The sequence below is a fragment of the Hevea brasiliensis genome, unplaced genomic scaffold, assembly GCF_030052815.1.
Source record: "Hevea brasiliensis isolate MT/VB/25A 57/8 unplaced genomic scaffold, ASM3005281v1 Scaf350, whole genome shotgun sequence".
NCBI classification, from domain to species: Eukaryota; Viridiplantae; Streptophyta; class Magnoliopsida; order Malpighiales; family Euphorbiaceae; genus Hevea; species Hevea brasiliensis.
Window position 1 is genome coordinate 77,736 of NW_026614863.1, and position 16,764 is coordinate 94,499.

Sequence of the window (16,764 nt, forward strand, 5' to 3'; positions counted from 1 at the left end):
ATATGTATAAGTGATGCATGGGCATACCTTTAATCATAAAATAATATTGAAATTATAAATAAAATCAACATCTACTCATAGATTAACCAGAAGCTACTGTGATGGCTGAGTGGAGGGGGATGGTTGACCATGATCACCTAAACAATTATATTATAAATTTATAAGTACTAACTTTAAAACAAGATTTTAAAGAAACAAAAGACGTCATAATTTATACCGAAAATCCGACAGAGTGTCCCTTGTACTTAGGATCTATCTAATCTGTAAGGCAACTCAAATAACACTTCTAAAATCAATGGCCTTAGGCTCACATCATAACAACATCATACTACCTCTCTTAGGCTCGCCAAACTAGTCAAAAATCATATAACTATAAATAAAATAATTATTTAAAAATTTAGAGCGTTACATTTACTATCTTCCCAAACATATTGTAAAAGTATCTAAGTCATTTTACTAGTAAAAAACTCAAATCACTAAATTTTCGATATATATAAAAATAGTACTTTCTCAATTTATGGATAATAGTTATATTTAATTTTTATTTTGTCTAAAATTATCTATCATATTTAAAAAATTAAGGATAATTAATTATTATTTTTTATTTTACCCTTTATCTCTATAAAATTAATAAATATTTATATAATTTTTAGAACTAATATTATTACTTTTTTCTTAATTAAATCAATTATTTATCATGTTGATATTCATTTATTTAAATTTCTAAAAAAAAGGAATTAAATAAATTATTAATTTTTTTATAAAAATAAAATTATTTAATTATTTTTTTAAACATCATAAAAATTTTAAGAATATTGTACTTCACAAACACTCTATTGTAAGGGCCCAAAACCCAATGCCCGGAAACGGTAAAAAAAAAAAAATAAAATGAAACCGAGAGGTTAAAAACAGGTCACCTTTTTAAAAGAGCAAAAAAAAAAGGGGTAATTTTCTGTGCATGCAAGTCTCGCCCCTCCAAATCACGCACATATTTCTACAACTGAACAACTGATCAAAACACTAACACACATATTTGTATGGGACGTTAAAAATTCGTCTTCAGAACTTTATTTTTGCTTGAGCCCTGGACACCCATTTGCTCTGCCTTGGTTATTTGCGGGTTTTTATTAGGGTTTTTGTGGGTCAGAATCGCGGTGTCAAAGCGCAGAGGGAGGCGGAATTCTAAAGGTGGGTTTCATTCTTTGTTGTTGCATTTGAGTTTTTTAGTGAGTGTGGGAAAATGCAAGGAAAGAGAGAAAACTGTGATATCGGATTCTTGGTGGTCATTTCTTTTTCCACTGGAGAAAACTTCAAGGCACAATTGGAGGTGCTGTTTTTGAAAATGTCTCCCTGTTTTTCTTATTCTTTTTTGGTATAGGATTGAAGAAAATTATGAGACATTTTGGGTTTTATTGTTTATTACCTTTGCTTCAGTTTTCAATGGGGTCAAACAGGGCCTTGCGCACTCCAACTTTCTCATGTTTATAACAAATGCATTTGCTCTGGATCGTGTATTGGGGTCTTGAAACAGGGGTTCTGGTGTTGATAGCAATGGAATTGAAGCGGAGGCTCTAGAGGAATATCGCAGGTAATTTGTGTTTTCTTTTCTCGTTCACCTTTGTCTTTGCATTTTTAGTCTCTGTGTTTATCTGTTGAGAAAGTTGAGGGAGTGGAAATGGACCAAGCGCCGAAATACAATTTTGTTATCCTTTGTCCTTTGAGCAAAGAGGACTAAAAATGAAGAGCATTATTCTATTTTATTGGCAAAACTGGTTTCAGCAATCAGCATTGTAATGCTAGTTTAATTTGTATATCTGCTTGTGCGTTTTACTCTAATGAGTTGAATGCTCCATTTTTCTTTTGATTCATACTCAGGAGTGATTTTAAAAATCGTTATGTTTCTAATACTGTTTTCAACTTTTTCTTTTATATATATATTTTTAGTATGGTTTTTTAATAAAAAATTGGTGTTTGTTTAACCGCGTTAATGTGTTGCTGGAAGTTGAACCATCTTTAACAGCATTAATATGTTGGTGGAAGTTGAACAATCCTTTCTGTTGGCTTTCTGTGCTTTTCCTTTGTTTATGTCTTTTATCAGATCTTCTTCTGGAACTCAACATCTTTTGTTCTCTGCATAATTTTCAGTTGCTAATAAAGAAATGGAGGACAATGTTCAATGTACCATTTTGGAGGGGGGAGATAGTTGGAATCAGATTTGGTTTGGCTACTCATAAGGAAATAGTAAGTATAAATCTGTGTTTTGCTGTTTCCTTGTTTTGTTAACTTGAGTCATTTGCTTTCATGGTAGTCTCCTTAAATGATTGGTCTGAAATATCCATACATACAGCTAAATGTACAGTCTATTTGTGCATTATTTAGAGGAATTTTCTCCAGCTATTTCTGTCTTTCTTATTTATTTATTTGTTTGGGGTGCTTTTTGGGGTGGGAAAGAAGCACAATGGCGGACTATATTTGAAAATTTTTCAAAGGAAGTATTTTGAGTATTGATGCTTGATTGTTGCTATCCTATTCTAAGATACATAAGGTCAGCCTGCACTAATTAAGGTCAGCATATTGCTTGCTTGTCAAATTCTGCAATTTTTATCAACTGACTGCTGGCATTGATTACTGTTCTCTTAAATCTTTGTATTGTTTCATAATAATTTCATGTAATTTCATTGTTCTCTATTCTTCAACAGTCTACTGCATCAGTTAGTAACTGACCTATAAGCCATTCTAGTCAGCGTACAAATCCATTCCTTGGTTTGCTTCTTGAATTTGGTAAATGTGAGTCTTGTGGCACTTCTGAACCTGGAAAATGTGAAGGTAAGTTAATTTTTATTATTATTCAATATATCATTAGATGGATGTTTGGTAACACGATAATAGATAAGATTAGGAATGACTATATTCACCATAAAGTGCATGTAGCACACATTGGGGATAAATGAGAGAATGTCGATTAAGATGGTTTAGTCATGTCCAACATAGAGCTTCGAATGCCTTAGGAATAGGAAGTGCGATGAGTTAGCTGTGGAAGAGGTAAAAAGGGAAAAGGGGAGACCTAAAATGTAGAGCAAACTAGTATCAAAAAAAGATTTATAATTTTTGGATATTGATGTGGAATTTGTTTCTAACGTTATTGAATGGCAAAAAAGATCTATATACTTGACCCCAACTAGTTTGGGATTAAGGTTTAGTTGTTGTTGTTATTGTATCTATCAATTAGATGCAAGCATAATACAACATGGATAGCTATGTTATTGCATATCATTGCATATCATTTTCAAAAGTAAAGTTGAGTGTTTTGTTTTTCTTTTGCCATTTTTAGGCCATTTTGGATATATTGAACTGCCAATACCTATCTATCATCTGAGTCATGTTAGTGAACTGAAGCAACTGTTGAGCTTATTATGTTTAAAGTGCTTGAAAATGTAAACAAACAAGGTACTTTCTGATTTAATATTCCTCCATCTTTCGTTTAGTTTCTTTAGTTTTGAGTAGAACTATAGAAGCGCAGAATATGTTTGCCGATTCATGGTGTTCACCATGTCTCAATATCTCCTTAATTCTGATTGAATTTGATAATGGAAGCATAAAGCAAGGCATGCACCTCTTATGATTTAAGGATAATAGGAATGGAGAAAAGGAATAAAACTTTCCAAATACCATATTGCACTTGGGAATGCTAGTATTTCTTGCATCTTGTGATGCTTATAAGAAGAGTGATGCATTTGGAGCTGCAATTAGTTGATGTTTTTGTGGAGAACTTTGTTTTTTAATGCTATGTGCTAGTAATTTTCTGCTTTTATGTTTTAAGATTGATCTTAATAGTTTATAACTTGCAGTTTCAGGTGAAGGGCAATGGTGTGGCTAAACGATTGTTTTCATGTTGTGAGGTGACCATAAGACTGTAATTCTTTTCATTTTTTTCACCTGGCATTGCTGTGAAGATATTATGCTTACTAATTGTACATAGATTTTATTACTGCATTTATTTCTTTACTAAGTGAGTTTGTTCTTTGTTCCTTATTGCTCTCTCTCTCTCTCTCTCTCTCTTTCTCATGGAGAATATTCGACCTAGCTTAAGTCCTTTTTATCAGGATGGCTTATCTTTTTCTATTCTATAATTTCTTAAATTTCCCTGCTTTATTGTAGGAGGCTTCACAAATTTCTATCAGAGAGATTAAAACGATGGATGGTGCTTTTTTTTTTTTTTGGCAAATTAAAGTTACCATCTAGGATGAGATTGAGAGATGATTTTTGGAATTTCTTAGAAAGATATGGTTTCGCTATGGTGATGACGTGAATTGAACATTGCTTCTTTGTGAGGTTTGTTTCTAGTACCTCATGCTTTATGTTTGATATTTGCCATTGTTGCACAATATGGTAATTTTTTGCTTTTTTTTTTCCCCTGGGAAGAGCGTATATGGTTTACATTTTTAATGAGTTGGTTTTTCACTCTCTTCTTCTCTCTAAATTTTGTTTATGTTGGTTGACAAGATTTTTTTGTTACCTTTTGAGACTTGTGTTTCTGATCCTATTTTTCCTTGCTTCATATTTAATTGTTTGTCATTTCTTGTTCATATTTTTTGTTTGCACCTGGCAATAGGTGTTGCATCTCCATTTGTTTCAATCACATTATGAGAGGGAAGTGGCCAATAATGTGATGCTTATTCACGACATCAATGAGGGATTTTTTTAATGCTTCTGTTTGCTATCCATCCAATCATTTGGATTTCAACACATGCTTTGTTGATACCATGTTTTGTGGATGTAAGGCATCTATTTGAATCAATTTAGATGGAAATATGAGCTTGCTTCCTGATACAATTCCTTTCATTTTTCTTTTTCTTCTCTATATGCTTGTGTCGCATACATGGTGTGGCGTTGTTGATGCTATATCTCACAGGTGATGGAAATGTTTAGGAGAATTCCACACGAGACTAGAAAAAAACTTTCTAGAAAAGGGTATTTTCCTGAGGATGGTTGTATCATGCTATTTATACTGGTTCCTCCAAATTGCTTGTAAGTTCCAAACATTTCAGATGGTGTTAGCGTCATGTCCTTTGTAAATAGCTTACCTTTTTCCTTGGTTATTATATTTAATAATTTATAGTTGAATTTGGTACTTATTGCTTCAATGTTGCTGTAAAAAGAGATGATTCTCCTTAATTTCAATTAATCTGTACATTGGTATATATATACAATTGATTCCTATAATTGTGTTCTACTAATTAGTAAGAAATCCTAAATAAGAAATCCTAAATAGGAATACAGAATATACAGAGAAATAATATAGTGATTGATTTTCCATAACACTCCCCTTCAAGTTGGAGCATAGATGTTAATCATGCCTAACTTGTTACAAATGTAGTCAATCCTAGCTCCATTCAGAGTTTTTGTGAAAATATCTCTTAACTGCTCTCCAGTTTTGATGTGTCCTGTTGATATGATCTGTTGTTGAATCTTTTCAAGAATAAAGTGACAATCAATCTTAATATGTTTGGTCCGCTCATGAAACACCGGATTAGAAGCAATATGGAGAGCAGTTTGATTATCACACCACAATTTCGCAGGCAGGGAGGTCTTAAAACCTATCTCATCTAGTAATTGAACCTCACACACTGATTGTGCCATGGCTCTGTATTCGGATTCAGCACTAGATCGAGAAACTACACTCTACTTCTTGCTTCTCCAAGACACTAAATTTCCTCCAACAAAAACGCAATATCCAGTAGTTGACCTCCTGTCAACCTTAGATCCAGCCCAGTCGGCATTTGAAAAACATTCAACATTCAAATGCCCATGATTACCATATAGCAAACCTCTTCCTGGAGTGCTCTTCAGATAACACAAGATTTGTTCCAAGGCTTCCCAATGAGTAACAGTTGGGGAAAACATAAATTGACTTACCACACTAACGGCATAAGCAATGTCAGGACGAGTGACTGTAAGGTAGTTCAATTTTCCTACCAATCTCCTGTATCTCTCTGGATCTTCAAACAACTCACTATCCCCTACTAACAGTTGTAAAGTTGGAGTCATTGGTGCACTACAAGGCTTAGCACCTAATTTTCCTGTCTCTGTCAATAGATTGAGGACATATTTTCTTTGAGACAATAAAATACCCTTCTTACTTCTCATAACTTCGATACCCAAGAAATACTTTAACAATCCCAAGTCTTTGGTCTGAAACTGGGTTTGTAGGAAGGTTTTAAGAAATGAAATACCTGCAGAGTCACTCCCAGTGATGACAATGTCATCCACATAGACTACCAGGAGAATTAGACCAGCCTCAGATTGCCTATAAAATACTGAATGATCACACTTACTCTTTTGTATACCAAATTCCTGTACTGCTTCACTGAATCTCCCAAACCATGCCCTAGGACTTTGTTTCAAGCCTTAAAGAGACTTTCGAAGCCTATAAACTTTACCCAACTTACCCTGAGCAACAAACCCAGGTGGTTGCTCTATATACACCTCCTCCTGAAGATCATCATGAAGGAAAGCATTCTTGATATCCAATTGATGTAGGGGCCAATCATATGTAGCTGCTAAAGAGATAAACAAGCGAATAGAAGTAAGTTTAGCTACAGGAGAAAAAGTGTCAGAGAAATCAACCTCATATGTTTGAGCATATCCTTTTGCTACAAGGCGTGCTTTTAACCTAGCCAGAGAACCATCAGGATTTACCTTTACTGTAAATATCCATTTGCAACCAATAGCTTTCTTACCAGTGGGCAAAGGCAACAGTTTCCATGAACCATTAGCATCTAAAGCCTCCATTTCCTCTTTCATAGCATCACACCAGCCAGGATGAGACAGTGCCTCACTAACAGCATTAGGGATAGGAACAGAGTCTAAAGAAGTAACAAAACACCGAGAACAAGAAGACAATTGATTATAAGAAACAAAAGAAGAGATAGGGTAAGTACATGAACGTTTACCTTTACGAAGAGCAATGGGTAAGTCTAGATCAGAATCATGATCAGTATGAGGTATAGGATCTCCCAACGAAGTAGTTGGTGGAGGATTTGAGTCAGGAATCTCCAATCTCTTGAAATAAACATGAATAACGGGAGGTCGAGTAGGTCTAGAGACAGAAGGAACAGGCTGTAGGAGAGGACTAGACATTGGTTGGACAGTATATATTAAGAGATCGTCCTCCTCCCCCTGACTCTCATACACAGATGATTGAGGAAAAAATAGAGTGGACTAAAAAAATGTGACATCTGCAGAAACAAGATAACGATTAAGAGAAGAAAAACAATGGTACCCTTTTTGGAGCCGGGAGTATCCAAGGAAGACACATTTGAGAGATTTTAGATCCAATTTAGTAACCTGTGGACGAACATCACGCACAAAATAGGTACAACAAAAAATATGGGGTTCAATAGGGAACAAAGATTTTGTAGGAAACAAAGCAGTATAAGGAATATCCTCATTAAGGACAGAAGACGACATACGATTGATCAAAAAACATGCCGTAGAAACTGCATCCGCCCAAAAGTGTTTAAAAACTTTCATCTGAAAAAGAAGAGCACGAGTTACCTCAAGAAGATGCCGATTTTTTTTTTGGCCACGCCATTTTGGGATGGTGTATCCACACAGGAAGACTGATGAAGAATGCCATTTTGTGTCATATAAGACTGAAATTGTGCTGAAAAGTATTCTTTGACATTGTCACTTCTTAATATGCACACATAAATATTAAATTGAGTTTTGATTTCATTACAAAAGACACAAAAGATAGAAAACAACTCAGAACGATTCTTCATTAAATATAACCAGGTAACACGAGAGTAATCATTAACAAAAGTAACAAAATAACGAAATCCAGTTTTAGAAGTAACAGAACAAGGACCCCAAACATCAGAATGAACTAACTCAAAAGGGGATGAAGCCCGTTTATTGACTCTAGACACAGAAGGCAAACGATGATGTTTTGCAAACTGACACGACTCACATTCTAGTACTGATAAAGATTGAAATTGAGGACACAGCTTCTTCATGGTAGACAAAGAAGGATGACCCAATCTAGAATGAGCTTCAAGAGGTGTTAAGGTACTGGAGCAAACAAGCGACCGCGGTACATGATTTTCCAGAATGTAGAGACCATCTGACTCGCGTCCTCTACCAATAATCTGCTTCGTCGTAAGATTCTGAAACAAACCCTGGTCAGGAAAAAAGGAAACAGAATAATTTAAGGTACGAATAAGTTTACTAACAGAAAGTAGATTAAAAGAGAATTTTGGTGGACACAAAACAGAAGACAAAGAAATTGACAAAGTTGGATTCGCAGTTCCAGAACCCATTACACAAGAAGTAGAACCATCAGCTAAAGTAACAGTAGAGGAAGTGAGATTAGACTGAAAAGCAGATAGAAGACTAGAATTACCTGTCATGTGATCTGTCACACTAGAATCAATAATCCATTTGGATGAGGAAGACACAAGGCATGTAGTGGATTTACCTGACTCAGCAATCGGAGTGACAGGGGAACTGGTAGGCTTTAGAGATGCCTGATACTGGGAAAATTATGCAAAATTCTCTGCAGATACCAAAATAGTTTTCTCAGAGGAAGATACTGTAGAATTCTCTGCTGCCATTTTTGTCATCTGTGATCGCTGATTTTTCCTCTGAAGTTGCGGACAATTATATTTTGTATGGCCAGGCTCATGGCAATAATAACAAATAACTCCTCTTGAGTCTTGACTAGAACTAGCCTCTCTATTACGCTGATTACTTCTGTTGCCTGTAATTCCTCCTCTACTTCCTCTTCTATTATCCTGTTGTCCATTTGGATTACGGCTAATAAGAGCACTACTGGCAGGCTGTGAAGATTGGGTACTTTCTGTACGAAGGACCCGTGTGAACGTTTCATGCAAAGAGGAAATCTCAGAACTGGAGAGAATCTGAGATTTAGCAGTCTCATACTCTGAAGGAAGGCACGCAAGAAAACTCATAACAGATTGCTCCGTTGGGCCTGCTGAACTTTCACATCAGGACTAAAAGGCAATAATACATTAAATTCCTCATATACCCGTTTAAAATCCTTAAAATAAGCCGTGAGAGACTTATCCTCTTTTTCAGCACGGTAGAATGCCTTACAAAGATTATAAATACGGGAGATATTCCTTTTACCAGAATACAGAAAATCTAAGTAATCCATCAATTCCTTAACAAATTCACAGTGATGAATTAAACTAATTACCTCACTGTGAATCGAGTTCCGAAGCTGCAAAAAAAACCGAGTATCCTCCCTTAGCCAAGTTTGTCGTGTATCATCAGTGGGTGGATCTTTAGTAAGGTGATCATCCTTATCAATGCTATGCAAATAGACCCTAACAGTCTTACTCCACTCCAGGTAATTCAAACCATTAAGTTTGTATTCCGTAATCTTAGTCATCACCGGAATCACATCAGAAATAACATTCTTATTGTTTGCCATTTGTTGAGATAAAGAAAACTAATCGAAACGCTAATCCAAAGTGCTTATAGCAGCAAAATAACCCAAAATCACAAATCAAGCAAATACCGAAATAGGATCTGAGAGCCAAACCTCAGAAGTCCTTTATTGGTGTACTGAATTAGGCAGCAGCACACAGTGGTGGAATGAGGGGGTTGAGGCGATGCCGGCGATGTTGATCGGGGTCTAAACGGCTGGTCGGCGGCCAAGGTATCTCCTGAGCTGGGTGGTGAGAACAAATAGTCACCCTAGATTGATGACCTGCTCTGATACCATGTAGAAAGAGATAATTCTCCTTAATTTTAATTAATCTGTACATTGGTATATATATACAATTGATTCCTATAATTGTGTTCTACTAATTAGGAAGAAATCCTTTATAAGAAATCCTAAATAGGAATACAGAATACAGAATATATAGAGAAATAATATAGTGATTGACTTTCCATAACAGTTGCATTATAGGAACTTTCTATATCCATGCTTAAGAAAGTTCTTAAGCAAGTTGAGATAATCAAAAGCTCACGATCTGGTCCAGCAAACTTTGAATCCCATGAAGTTCAAGCCATTAATTTGCAGTCAGTAGTGGATCAATATCTTCAAGTTAGAGGTACTGCAAGAGCATCTCAGGATGTTGTTTGGGATGCACAAGGAGTCCAATAATTCCTCAACCAAAGCATGGCTTGAGAAAATGAGGACTTTGTTCATCTCTGAGGGTTCTGGATTCTTTTCACGTGCATACAGGCATGTGAATGAGATTGGCATCCCATTTGAAGTCACTCAGAGAATCACGTTTGAAGAGAGGGTTAATATGCACAATGTCAAATATCTGCAAGAGCTTGTGTGCTTGACATACAAGAATGGATCTTCCACCTACTCACTCAGAGAAGGTTCTAAGGGACACACATTCCTTCGTCCTGGTCAGATTGTCCATCGGCGAATTATGGATGGAGATGCAGTCTTCATCAATAGACCTCCAATGACACACAAACATTCTTCGCAAGCATTGTCTGTTTATGTGCATGATGATCACACTGTGAAGAGCAATCCTCTTATTTGTGGGCCCTTGAGTGCTGATTTTGATGGTGATTGCATTCATCTATTCTATCTCCAGTCCCTTGCAGCAAAATTGGAAGTCTTGGAGCTGTTTTCAGTTGACAAGCAGTTGCTTAGCTCTCATAGTGGCAATCTAAATTTGCAACTGACCACAGATTCTCTTTTATCGTTGAAGACCATGTTTAAGGCTTACTTCTTGCGAAAGCAACTACTCAGCAATTAACTTTGTTTGTATCATCTTCTTTGCCACAGCCTGCCATATGGGAAGTTCACCGCTCTGGCCCATTTTGGACTGCTCCACAGATACTACAGACTGCTTTGCCTTATCAGTTTGACTGCACTGGGGAAAGATACTTGATACGTAAAGGGGACATTGCAAAGGTTAATTTCAGTAGGGATATTGTGCAAGCTATCCTTAATGAAGTTGTGATCTCTATCTTTTTTGAGAAAGGTCCTGATGCTGTTTTCAAGTTCTTCAACTCTTTGCAGCCTTTGTTGATGGAAAATCTGTTTTCTGAAGGTTTTAGTGTTGACTTGGAGGACTTCTACATATCTAGGGCTGCCATAGAGTGTATTCATTGAGATTTTAAGGTCATTTCTCCTTTGCTTAGTCACTTAAGATCAAGATACAATGAACTGGTGGAGTTGCAATTGGAAAATCACATCTGGTATGCAAAACTACCTGTTGCAGAATTTATTTTGAGGTCATCTTCCTTAGGTGATCTAATTGACAGTAAGAGTGATTCAGCCATGACTAGGCAGTCCAACAAATTGGCTTCTTGGGCTTGCAAATTTCTGATGGAGGGAAGTTCTATACTAAGACATTGGTTGAGGACATTGCTTCTCATTTTGAGAGCAAATATCCTGCTGATTGAGTTGATTATCCATCTGCACAGTATGGGTTGATTTAAAGCTGTTTTTTTCGTGGGTTAGATCCATATGAAGAGATGGTCCATTCAATATCTACGAGAGAGGTTATTGTTCTCTCATCAAGAGGATTATTTGAACCTGGGACCTTATTTAAGAACTTGATGGCTATCCTTTGAGATGTTGTTATTTGTTATGATGGGACTGTGAGAAATCTATGCAGCAATTCAATCATTCAGTTTGAGTATGGAGTAAAATCTGGAATTAAGGCACAGAGTTTATTCCCTGTGGGTGAACCTGTTGGTGTATTAGCTGCAACTGCCCTGTCCAATCTTGCACATAAAGCAGTTCTTGATTCCACTCCAAGTAGCAATTCCTCATGGGAATTGATGAAGGTAATCTGTGCTTATTGTAAACTCAATTTTGATGCTTTTAGATGTGGATTTTGCTATTTCCCAGAGTGTATTTGATGCATCTTGCATGTCATTTTACTTCTTTTCAGGAAATACTTCTTTGCCAAGTTAACTACAAGAATGATCTTACTGATCGCCACATCATTTTGTATTTTAACGATTGTGGTTGCAGGGGAAATTACTGCCAGGAAAAAGCTGCCTACTTGTTGAAGAATCATTTGGAGAAAGTTAATCTTAAAGATACTTCAAAGTGTTTTATGATCGAGTAAGTTGTTTGTGCAATTGTATTGCTCTATTGCTTTCACTTATTTTACATACTTGTATGTGTGCATTCATTGTGTGCTATATTCATCTTTAAACATTGCTTTCCATTGAATCATCTGATATCATTGTTGCTGATTTTGGTTGACTATTTTTGTTTATACGGTTTTGTTATGCCTTTTGTATGCTTTAATTGTCAATAGTCATTATCGTTGTTTCATCCATGATAAAAAATTGTTAAGCATTTCTTTTAATTCCATTAATATTTTATGCTAATGTTATTGTTGCTTTCATTTGCTATTTATTTTGAGCAAGGTGATCCTCTTTTTGACTGGGGTAATATAATTTTGTTGAGTTCTCGGTATCTTTCGAATCACTTTTCTCAATTCTTCCTCTATAGCTAATTTCCTCTCATGTTTGACATTTTGTTAAAACTCAGGCTTTATGTTTACTGATAAACAATTAAAGAATCTCAATAACAAGTTCGCCAATTGTGACATTGACTCTATGACATCTTTTAACTCCTCAGCTCTAATATTCCTTTGTGAATGGAATTGTTTTTTTATTATTGTTATTATTATTATTATTATTGAAACATTTTTTATGGATTTGATCATAACTGTTAGGAATTAGTAACCTTACTGCTGTGGTTTACATATATAAGTCACACTAAACTGTTACTTTCCTATAATTTTTTTAGCAGTGATGGTTCTTCCCATTCCTGATCAATAGGATATAGTTATTGGTTTACCTTTTGATGCCCGGCCCTGAACTATTAATACATGATAATGCAGCAGAGATAGATTTTTTTGAATTTTCACAGCTAATCTCATCTTCTATGGTTTGTGTCTTTGTTTGGACATAAAGCTTGCTCTTGTCACCTTGAATTGTGCAAAGTGAAAATAGAACTATGCAATAGTTTAAATCAATCCGGCCCATATTGCTCAGAATACATAATGTTGCGGTCCATGAAAATTTTTTGTGGGTATGGATCTGCAAAACAAAAAATAAATGGGTCAGAAGTCCACTGGGTATAAACCCGGTAAGGACCCTTCGATGCTCAAATTAGAGCTGATATGAGAGAATAGTATATTAGATTAATTTGGGAGAAAGAACATACGTCCATAGATGATCTGATTTTTTTTATATAAGATATAGACAATAGTTTATTATGGTAAGTCAACTATGTAATTATATAAATATTATTAGCTAGCATAATTATAGGATTATATATCTATTTATAGTGCATAATTATAGGCATTGCCATATTTGACAATCCTATCAACATTACTTATCTTTAATCAAGATTATTTATTTTTATTGAATAAGTCTTATAGTGGTTGAACCAATTGAACGAATCTCGTGATTGAACCACTAAATATCATTAGGCTCATGTGCTATCCAAAAATCTGAGTTATTGGATTAATGATATAGCTCCTCAAAATATATATAATTAATCTAGTAACTCGGGTTTTTGGATAGTCCATGAGCCTAATGATATTTAGTGGTTTAACTGTGAAATTCGTTCAATTGGTTCAACCACCATAAGACCCACTCAATAAAAGTGAAAAATCTTGATTAAAGATAAGTAATCTTGGTAGGATTATCAAATATGATAATGTCTATAATTATGCACTATAAATAAATATATAATCCTGTAATTATGCTAGCTAATAATATCTGTATAATTACATAGTTGACTTATCATAACCAACTATTGTCTATATCCTATATAAAAAAAATCAGATTATCTATGAAGGTATGTTCTTTCTCCAAATCAATCTAGTATATTATTCTCTCATATTAGCTCTAACTTAAGCGTCGGAGGGTCCCAATTGGGTTCATACCTGGTGGACTTGTGACCCATTTATTTTCTGTTTTGCAGGTCCATACCTAGAAGAAATTTTCATGGACCGCAATATTAGCGTCGTCTGTGGGGAACGTAGCCATGTGCCTCTTCCCAAGCCCCTCGACTGGGGGGCTATGTTGATGCCCAGGGTCCCACATCGGTTAGGAGTCGAGAGGCTAGATTGCTTATAAGCACTAGCCTTCCCTTTCTCCCCCAGAGGGGTCTTTTCAGGACAAAATCCCCCTGGGTCGCTGTTAGCATCAGTTGTGGGGACAATACCTTTGGAGCAGAGCCTAGCCCATGGCATAGATCTAGCACATCAACACATAAATAGGGATCAGATTGTCTAAAGATATTGAAAATAAGTTGGTGGTTATTATTTAAAAGAAAGAATGTAAGTTGAATTGCTTGTTGTTTTGGTTCGAGGACTATATTTTTGTCCAATGTACTTTTTCTTTTCAACAATATGATAATCTTTTGGCTGCCAATACAAGATACATACTCTGTGTCTGGCACCATGCTCTTGCTTTTTTATTTTTTTATATCTAAATTAAAGTTTTGATGACTTCTTATGGGCAGATACAAGAAGCAACAAACAATGGCAGATGCTGGTCTTGTTGGTCATATTCATCTCAAAAAGTTATCAATTTGATTCCTAAAACATTAGAACATTTAGGGACCTATTTTATTTATGAAGTCACCTATTTTATTTATGATGTCTTTGGTTAATTGTTAATAGTTATTCTTTTTGTTACTGATTGAAACTTTTATGAACAGATGAAGTTGCAAGAGTTGAATGTTGGTATGGAGGTTGTTCTTCAAAAATGCAAAGAGACCATCACTTCATTTCGAAAGAAGAAAAAATTTGCTCCTATTTTTAAAAGGGTAGAGGTGTCTTTCAGTTTAGTTTGTCAGTTACATTCAGAATTGGAGGTTAGTTTTGATAATGAAACCCATATTATTGTATTAAACCTTGTGAGATAAGATGAAATGTCATCATGAGTAAGAGTGGTGCATCAAAAGTTTGTTCCATTTGAACTATTTATTTTTGCTGCTGCAAAAAGAGTTAGGCATTAACAAGCTGCAAACATGCTTGATATTTAATCAGGTGGTAAATTAATGAGATGGTGGTAATATTTAAGTTATTTCAAAATGTTCTAGTTTTGTCACATATTATCTCCCAGAATTACACTGACATATGAAATTGAAATGGAGATGTTATGTATTACATTTGTATATATGTATAAGATTATGGGAAAACTTAATTTTTAAAGTGTTCTCACATTCCCGTACGTATAGTTTTAGTGTTGGAAGTACATGATGTGTTAGTAAATGCATATCATCAAACAGAACTTGCAGGCTCTTTTCCTGTTGATTTTGTTTCCATTTTTTGTCAGTTTATATATTATTCTGTGATTTGAAATTTTTACTTCTGGGAGTAAGTTGGCCTCCTATTCTGTTGAAGCATGCTTTCCAATTTTAAAGTTTGTTATCTTACTTAAAGCTTTATACTCAACTCAACTAAGCCTTTATCCTAAGAATTTGGGGTCGACTATATGGATTCTCTTTCTCCATTCTAAACGATTTTGGGTTAAATCCTTAGAAATGTGTAATGCTTCTAGATAATGTTGTACTACTCTCCTCAAAGTCAGTTTAGGTCTACCCCTTCTTTTCTTTTTATCTTCTAACCTAATGTGCTCTACTTGTCTAATTGGAGCCTCTGTATGTCTACGCTTCATATGACTAAACCACCTCAATCTCCCTTCTCTCAACTTATCCTCAATTGGCACCACTTCTACCTTTTCTCTAATACTTTCATTATAGATTTTATCTAGTCTAGTATGACCACTCATTCACCTTAACATTCTTATTTCTGTAACTCTTATCTTAGACACATACGACTCCTTCAGTGCCCAACACTTACTATCATATAACATGGCCGGTTGTATGACTGTACGGTAAAATTTTCTTTTCAACTTATTAGGAATCTTGCGATCACATAAAACTCCCGTGGCACTTCTCCACTTCAACCATCCGGTTTTAATCTTATGACTAACATCCTCCTTACATCCCCCATCTACTTGAAGGATTGAGTCGAGATATTTTAAGTGATTACTTTGGGGCAGTACCACTCCATCCAAACTAACTCCTTCCCTATCACCAGTTCGGCCTTCACCGAACTTGCAATGCATGTATTCTATCTTCGTTTTACTTAACTTAAAACCCTTTGACTCTAGAGTACTTCTCTAAAGTTCTAGCTTTCTATTGACTCCTTCTTGCTTCTCATCTATTAGAACTATATCATCTGCAAATATCATGTACCAAGAGATACTCTCATGTATATGTTTCGTCAATTCATCTAAAATTAATGTAAAAAGGTAAGGGCTTATAGCTGAACCTTGGTGTAATCCAATTGAGATAGAAAAATCTCGTGTTCCCTCCCACTGTGCGCACAATAGTAGTTGCTCCTTCATACATATCTTTTAACACTTGTATGTACCTAATAAATATCCTATTTTATTCTAACACTCTCCATAAGACATCTCTTGGAACACTATCATAAGCTTTCTCCAAATCGATAAAAACCATGTGTAGATCTTTCTTCACATCTCTATATTTCTCCATCAAGCTTCTAATGAGAAAGATCGCTTCCATAGTTGAATGACCGGGCATAAAGCCAAATTGATTGGGAGAGATAGAAGTGTCATGACGTAGTCGATGTTCCACAACTCTCTCCCACAACTTCATAGTATGGTTCATGAGTTTAATTCCCCTATAGTTTGAGCAACTCTGTATGTCTCCCTTATTTTTAAAAATAGGTACTAAAATACTCATTCTCCATT

At 35.3% G+C, this 16,764-nt stretch overlaps 1 pseudogene; it reads left to right on the forward strand.

The window, feature by feature from the left end:
• Nucleotides 1-1,194: 1,194 nt before the first annotated feature.
• LOC110663768 (DNA-directed RNA polymerase V subunit 1-like) lies at nucleotides 1,195-14,962 on the forward strand (annotated as a pseudogene).
• Nucleotides 14,963-16,764: the final 1,802 nt, after the last annotated feature.